The following is an 8,428-nucleotide window of genomic DNA, read 5'->3' as shown; positions in this document are numbered from 1 at the left end:
AGATAACGAGCTAAAAATTTACCGCAATGCATCAATAAGCTAAAATTTACTGCAAATTAGATGTGTTCTTCAATAATGCATAAGTTTGTTGCAAATTAAATCTGAATTTTGTTTACACAGGGCTAAAATCCACCCAACCACCCCCAAAGAATTAAGAGAATTTTGATGATGAAGTTCTTACTTGAAGAAATCTTACGGCTGTGAATTTGTTTGAAAATCAATTATTTTGTTTTGGAAGAAAGAGTGATCGATCGTTTTGTTTTGGAAGAAAGTCGATTATTTTGTTTTGGAAGAAAGAGATTAAAAACGAATATATTGGAGGGGTAATTTCATCCAAAAAATATGAGTTAACAAGTAAAGGCTATTTTAACAAAGCTTTTTTATTTGGGGCTAAAATTTGAAAGTCACCCTAATTTGGGTTAATTCTTTAGATTCTCCCAATCATTTCATGGATGCTTCCCCTAACAATTTTTCCATCAGTACTTTTGGGCCTATTATAAGATAAACCAATTTTCTACAATTACGGTCTGGCCGAATACAATTTTCTAAAATTTATATATATACACAAGGTAACTTTACCTAATTACATTAAATCCCAATTTGGTCAAGTAATTACATAAATACCAAAGTAATTACTTAAATCCCCTATTTTTTTACTTTCTCTCTCCAACCCATTATACATCCAAAAATATGCTACTTCTGTGTTGCATCTCCCATATTTTTCTCCCATCACAAACTCGTATTTCCTCTATAATTGAAACCCATTTTTCACGCTAAAAAACAAGCAACGTGTACTTAGAGGTTACCAATTTGTAAGCTTTGAAGCATTAAATGAAGTTTCTGATTTTCTTCATTAATTTTTGAATCTTTTTGTTTCAACTTGACCAAATCAGGATAGTTTCCAATTCTTGTTTGGTTGCATGTTGGTTTCTATGAAATTAACTTCTTTTTCAATCCCATGCCAGTTTAATTGTTGGTTTTATTTTTTTCCGTATAGTTCAAGTCAGATCTTTGAATTTCTTGTGTTATAGTTACTATTGCTTAACTTCCCGTTTGATTAACTTCAACTACAAAGCCATTTTCCCATTTTTATTGTTCAAATCAGATCTTTGATTAACTTTTCATTTTTTTTTTCGTATAGTTCAAGTCAGATCTTTGAAACTGCGCATTTTGTCAAAGATCTGACTTGTCATTTTTATTGGAACGATAACTGTTTCGTATTGCTTATTGTGTATATATATGTATGAATATCCTTATATAATTTAGGTTATCTATAATTAGATATGTTAGACTATGGTTTAATCACCTTATAAATATATATAACTGTTATTGTTGTTTCTGATTTTCTCGTTATGTATGATCCCCATTATACATATTTATCTTATGTATAATTATAACTGACATTCAAAGCGATCAGAAGTTATTTTGTCTCACTAATGTATAATATAGATATTTTGAAATATATTTCAATATGTTATACATTGGCAATTCTGAAAATCCAAACAGTTATAAAGTATTAATATTGTATAAGGTGACATTATACAGTCAGACAAGATTATAGGTCATACATATAAATTAAAATATGTATTATGACATTATACATTATAGCAGTTTATTTCTTAAATGTATAAGTTACCCTCATACATGTCTAACTGTTGTTGAATTAGGTTCTGATTTTAATTGTAAGATGTATAAGATACCCTCACACATGTGTAATTATTATTATTTTTAGGGTTTGATATAAATTGTTAGATCTATAAGTAACCCTCATACATATATAATTGTTGTTTAATTGGGATCTGAATTAAATTGTTAGGTGTATAAGCTACCCTCATACAGGTGTAACTAATGTTTATTTAGGGTCTGATAAGTTACCCTCATACCTATATAAGTTACCCTCATACAGGTGTAACAGTTGTTAGATTATTTTTTTTTTTACATGTATAATGATGTTATAATTATTGAACATACTATTACTTTTTTTTAAAAAAAAATTAGGGACTGTGGCGTCTTATGTCTGCCTATGCAGAAATATTAAGTGAAGGGCAGCAAGTGCATTCATGTGGGTTTGATGCTGGAAGTCAACGTGCACACTATACTTCATTACTATGGAATTACGGAGTTACAAAGGCAACCGAAGGGTACACGAGTGATAATGGTGATCCTCCTCGGCCAAGGAATATTGTTCTCTAAACAATTGATGAAAATGCAATTGTTACTTTAGAGTAGCATTGTTTTATAATAGTCGGCATTGAAACAACTAATTCTTAGTTTTGTAGTTGATGTTAAACGGTTACAATGTTACTTTCTGGATATTAATTTACAATTTATGGATATCTTTATCTTTTGAAAAAATATTTTGCAATTACTTACACTATACTGTAATGTTACTAACATAGTGTGGTAGTTATTGAGTTTCCCTTTCATTTTTTTTATAACGTATAAAAATAAATTGCAAATTAATTTGTTATTGTATATCAACACATTGTATTTTTACCAATAGGTAAATTCTGTTAGAAGTTAATAATACATTGAACTAACGTATAATACGTTTAAACTTATGTATTACATAACATCATACATGTTTTTAAACGTTTATGACTTAATAGAAAACTACAAAAATACTTTACATCACACACAGTCAAAAAGTATAATACTATATCATACACTACCATACGTTGTGAACTTATCATAAATTAAAACTAAAGTATTATCAATAATCATACACATAAAATAAAATGAACAAGGCAACTTAAATTTTCACGAATTATGTTACATGAGTCTGCCATTTATTATGTTGTTTAAATAAAAAAAAATATGTACTCAGTTAAAAGTCATTAGTGTCAGTCTAACATCATACATGTTATTAAACTATAATAGTATATCATACATCACTTTTATATGAAATGCTAATGTATAACTGTGTAATACACATTACGTTTCAACAAGTATTTACTGTAATAGTTGCCAACTATTGTGTTGTAATTGTAAATTATATGGTAACGAAATATGATCTATGAAAAATGTATTAAATTTTTATAATAATATCACACATTGATTATGAAGTGAACATCAAATAACAATTAAAAACATAAATATAAGTTGCTCTAGATTTCCAACAAAAACTAATAAAAATGTTTAATACAAATAAAACCAAACAAAGCATCAGCATATAGAAAAATGTATTATCTTCTTCATGATTCCTTCGGAAAGAAACCGCGCGTCCTCCAATTGTGATCAGCTAGTCCGCATTTACCACAACAATTCGAACTTGAAAAAAGTGATTCACTTGATTTCAAATGTCTTCCTTTCTTTGGCCTACTAAGCGGTCATCTATATTTGGGCGGCACAACTTCTTCATCATCAACAAAATATTTTTATCACAAATGTTTCCGATTGATTCATACTAGACGCCTTCAAGACCTACTTGCAGTCTTTGGTACGATAATTCAGTACATAGCTGCATCAATTTTTTAACACCGAGTCAATCTATTATACAAAAGTTTTAAAAATCAAAATTTCAATATAAAATGCAAATTTTGGGACTGTCACAGTTTCATTATACATTGGCTCGAATGTATAAACAGACATTATACATTCGTAATTTTATGATTCAACTAAACAGAAGACAACTTGAAAACATAAACTTGTTCAAAACGTCTAATACCATATTACCATACATTATAACATAAATAAATAACGATGACACTTTTATATCTGTATGACCCCGCAAATTTTTCTCGTAGTTTGAACCTTAGAGCGTGTCAAGTGAAGCATAAATCCGATCCAAAAAGGTTGAGAAATGTCTTCCCAAGTGAAAAATGTTTTGAATCGCATTGAATAAGCTTTTCATTGATACCAATTTCATCAAAATTCGGCATCAAACGAGGAAGTTATGGCCGTTTTACTGAAAGCAGTCGGAACCACCCAGGTGTGACAGCCGGGTTGAGGGACTGCCGAGCTTGCGACGGACCGTCGCCCAGCCCTTCACAACCAAGGCAGTGACACCCAAGTACGACGGCCAGGACGACGGATCATCAAGGCTGCGACGAACCATCACTGGGATAGTCGCGCTGAGGCAGTGTGGCCTCATCCTGGACAACGTGCGACGGACGATCCGACGGACCATCGAGTTTGCGATGGACCGTTGCTAAGACCATCGCAACCAAGGCAGTGTTTTATTTTTCAATCGATGTGCGATGGACGATCCGACGGACCGTCAGACTTGCGACGGACCGTCGATTCGACCGTCACAGCCCCCGTTCAGCATTTTTAACTCAATTTTTAAAAGGGATTTTTGGTCTTTTTCCCACTCTTTTCAGCCCCTATTTATATCCGATCAAGGTTCACAACTTCATTTCTCATCTTCAACATCAAAAATTAGGGTTTCTACAAAATCAAAACGCTTCTTTCTTCTTCAAGGAAAACCAAAAGAAATCAAGAATCTCTCCAAGAGCTTTCAAGAAAGAGTTTCTCTAAGGTATGTAGATGTTGATTCTTGGGTCCCTTTCATCCAAGAAGCTCAAGAACCCTTTTTAAAAATTCAAAGATCTTATGTTTATGGGTTTTTATGATTCATGTGTGTTGAAATTGATGTTCATACTATTATTTAGTTTTGATTCATATTTTTTTGCAAGGTTTTCAGCTTTGACCCTAGTATGTGATATTCATGTGATGTTCATGATAAAATCTCATCAAGTTGCTTTTTAAGTGATGTATTCATGTCAATTAAGTGAATTAAATTGTTGAATAAGCAAAGCATGCTCTCCATATGTTTGATAAAATACTTATGTGAAGGAATTAGAGTCATTATAGCATACTGACTAGAAATCCCCAATTGTGTGCAAGCCCATGCATGTCAAGTGTTTGTTGAAAAGCCTTAGTGAATGAATTGTGACATGATAGCATGAAATTTTCCAATTATGTGCTCTTTGATACATGCTAAGACTTTAATGCATTCCAAGTATTTGATGCAAGACCTTGTGGAATGGATTATGATCCGATAGCATATCCCCCTATGTTATTACATGTTTAGGATTCCTAAATTCTTGAAGTGATGCCTTAGTGATTGTGATGGTGAATGATTGTCCGTGGTGTTGATTATTCAAGAATGGTTATCTTTTACTTTTATGTTATCGATTCCTGGGGGTATTTATACCCGACAATTTAGCTGTTGTCTAGAGTCCGTGTCAGTTTTCACGATAATTCCAGTCGAGCCATGATTATCAGAACTCAGCGAGTTATAGAACTCTGTATTCTCAAACAGATACAGAACTTAAGAAATCTCAGTAATCTCTATAATCGTCGTGATCTCAGTATCGCTAGTAATCTATCCTCAGTTCTGTACCCAGCTCAGATCTAGTAGTATTCAAGTGTTCAGTTTTGACCTCTGTAGTAATTGAGTACTCTATTCAAATCTCAGTGTCGTTCAATCAGATAACGAGATTCAGTAGTATTCATTCAGATACAGAACCAAGTGAATTCAGCTTAACTCAGTCAGACCATTCAAGAAACATGATCTGTATCAGATTCAGCTTAGTTTGTGTTCAGTTCAGAGTCTTTCAGTTGGGAGTAGGAGCTAGCATCGAGCGAGGGCAGGGATGAAAGCTCCATGTCAGAGAGGCAGAGTCGTTAGGAGCAATCCCTGAACTCCAAAATTGCGTAGCCAGCGCAGGATGCAGGAGTCACCCATCAGGAAAGGTTGGTCACCCGTCAGATAGGCTTGACTATTATATGCCTTAGGCTTGACTTCCTGCGAGGGTCACCCATCAGATAGGATTGATCAGAGAAGTATTTACCCGTGGCATGGTATTGACACCCTTCCAACTGGGGTTACAGGTTGGACCTCACCAGTTCAAATTCAGGGCATGTCGATTAAGTAAGAATTTCCCACAGTTATAGTTTTAGTATCAATCTTTAGAAATTAGGACTGTCAAATTGAGTCATCTATCTCAGTGAGGAACTCAGATAGTTCCATTGATTCATGGACCAACCGTCAGATAAGCTTGGTTCCATATAAAGTTATTTAGTATCAGATCTAGAGATCACCCGTCAAATAGGCTTGATCTTAGTCTCATATTCAGTTGAGTAATCTCATTATCAGATCCCGAGATCACCCATCAGATAGGCTTGATCTCATTCTCATATTCAGTTGAGTATCTCATTATCAGATCCCGAGATCACCCGTCAGATAGGCTTGATCTCAGTCTCAGATTCAGTTGAGTACTCTTGTTGTCAGATTCAAACATAATCACTTCTCATCATTGATAGTAGATTCCGAAATCATCCATTAGAGAGGTTTATCTCCGATTCAGTCAGTCGAGAGTAGTGAGCTCAGAATTCAGTCATTGATATGAGTATATTTTGTTAATCAGCTTCAGTATCCTCAGATTTTGAGATCACTCGCTAGATAAGACTGATCTTAACTCCAGTACTCAGTTATCGATATCAGATGATTCATTTATTCAGTATCTTAGTATTAGTAGTGAATCAGATGACAGTAAGGCAGTATCCGAGTATCAGTATTTTGAGTCACGATGTTTTCAGTTATGGTTTATGCATCCATGCTTGTGTTCTCATTCAGTACTCTCATGATTATTCAATTAAGAAATTGTTCATGCATAAGCCCTTGCATTTAGCCTTACCTCATCTTCATACTCGGTATATTCCCGTACTGACGTATTTGTGCTATGGTATTTTATTTGATACCATAGGTTCAGAGGCACGAGATCTAGAGTACCCTTAGTAGCTCAGTCCCAGTCAGCAGCAATAGACATAGTAGTGAGTCCTCTTCAGTCGAGGATGATCTTTATTTTTATTATTATCGTATCAGATTTGGTTTATTTTCAGTAGACAGAGTTAGTTGGGAACATGTCTCATCAACTCCACAGTTCAGACAGTTTAGAGGCTTTTTCAAACGGGTGTATCAGTATTCAGTTTTTAATTTTGAGTATTTTTAGGTGTTTTGAACCTTATGGCCAGTTTCCGCATTTTTATCTATATTATGCAGTGTTCAGGTACAGATATCAGTAGAGGGTTGGCTTGTGGTCCTTCGGGATCATAAGCACCGTGTGACGTTCCAGTTTCAAAAAATTGGGTCGTTACAATATCATACCTTTGTTTGTCGGATCGTTTCGCTTTGGTGTTGAAGCTATTAACTATTGCATATCTAGCCACTATTGCAACCAGAGTATGCTTAACCTTATAAAGTTTATTTATCTTTATTTCAGTGTTCTTGCAATCAGTAATGAAGTTTTTCACTTCAATTTCAGGAACATATAGAGTATAATGATTATGCGTTTCAATGACCATTAATGCAACCAAATCATAGTCACTACTTTCGATACAAAGTACATCAGCATTTTATCTATCAAACTCGATTTCGTTATTTGATTTGTCGAAAATGAAAATATAGCGAAAAATTAGCCAATCCAGAAATTTTTTTCTTCTACTCAACGTAAACTCTCACTCCATTGTCATTCCTTATGAAAATTGGAGAAGAATTACCTTCAACGATATATTTCACTTCAATCTTTTTACGTACTTTGTCGAGATCCAATTCCATGGCGATCGTAGCAATCAATTTCAAAAAAGTTATACTTTCCAAAACAATAATTGTGTCACTTTTGTATGATTGATAACTAATTTCCGACTCCCAAATTCCAGAATGTCGCAACAATATGGGGATATTCATATTGATTTTAGTAGAATTGAAGAACGAATGTAGAAGAAATTTTTATTTTTTTTTGGTTTTTCAGATCTTCAATCCAAAAAAAAATACTGTGATGTTTAAGAAAATTTTTTAAATTGAAATTTCAGTTGCTATTTTTATTCATACACTAGTTAATGTTAGCTAATTATTGTCGTTAATTAAGGAACAGTAAAATAATTTATGATTTATCTTATCTTAAATATAGGATTAACTGTTTTATCATACATTTGACCGATGTATGATGGACGACCGAATGCATGGGTATATTTGCAAAAATCAGGAGAGAAATAACTTCAAGGAATTTTATGTAATTAGTTTCATTAACTAGGCTATTTATGTTGTTTACACTACAATTTGAGAAAACATTATCGTCTATGCTGTGACTGGTTCCCAAAATATGGGTAAGTTTTTCAATGGATACAAATCTAAAAAGCTCATTCAGCGTTAGAGAGATGGGCGATATGATTCTTTTTTTGATTTCATGTATATTCATTTTATCTGTCTTGCTAGGAGAATAAAAACGTGATGCGAGAATTTTTGAAAAGTTTGAAGTGAAGCTTGAAAATGGAACAATTACTTCTGTTGTGTATGCTCATTTAATGCAACCTCAACACAGGTCTCCCTCTCATTTCAAGTGATTTTATCTGATTAAAAGGAAAAAACTAGTCATCAAACTATGACATTGTACAAATTTTGAAAGATTTAGGGATCATTTGT

Source organism: Capsicum annuum, chromosome 4 (genome assembly GCF_002878395.1).
Source record: "Capsicum annuum cultivar UCD-10X-F1 chromosome 4, UCD10Xv1.1, whole genome shotgun sequence".
NCBI lineage: Eukaryota > Viridiplantae > Streptophyta > Magnoliopsida > Solanales > Solanaceae > Capsicum > Capsicum annuum.
Note: the sequence above shows the minus strand (reverse complement) of the source record.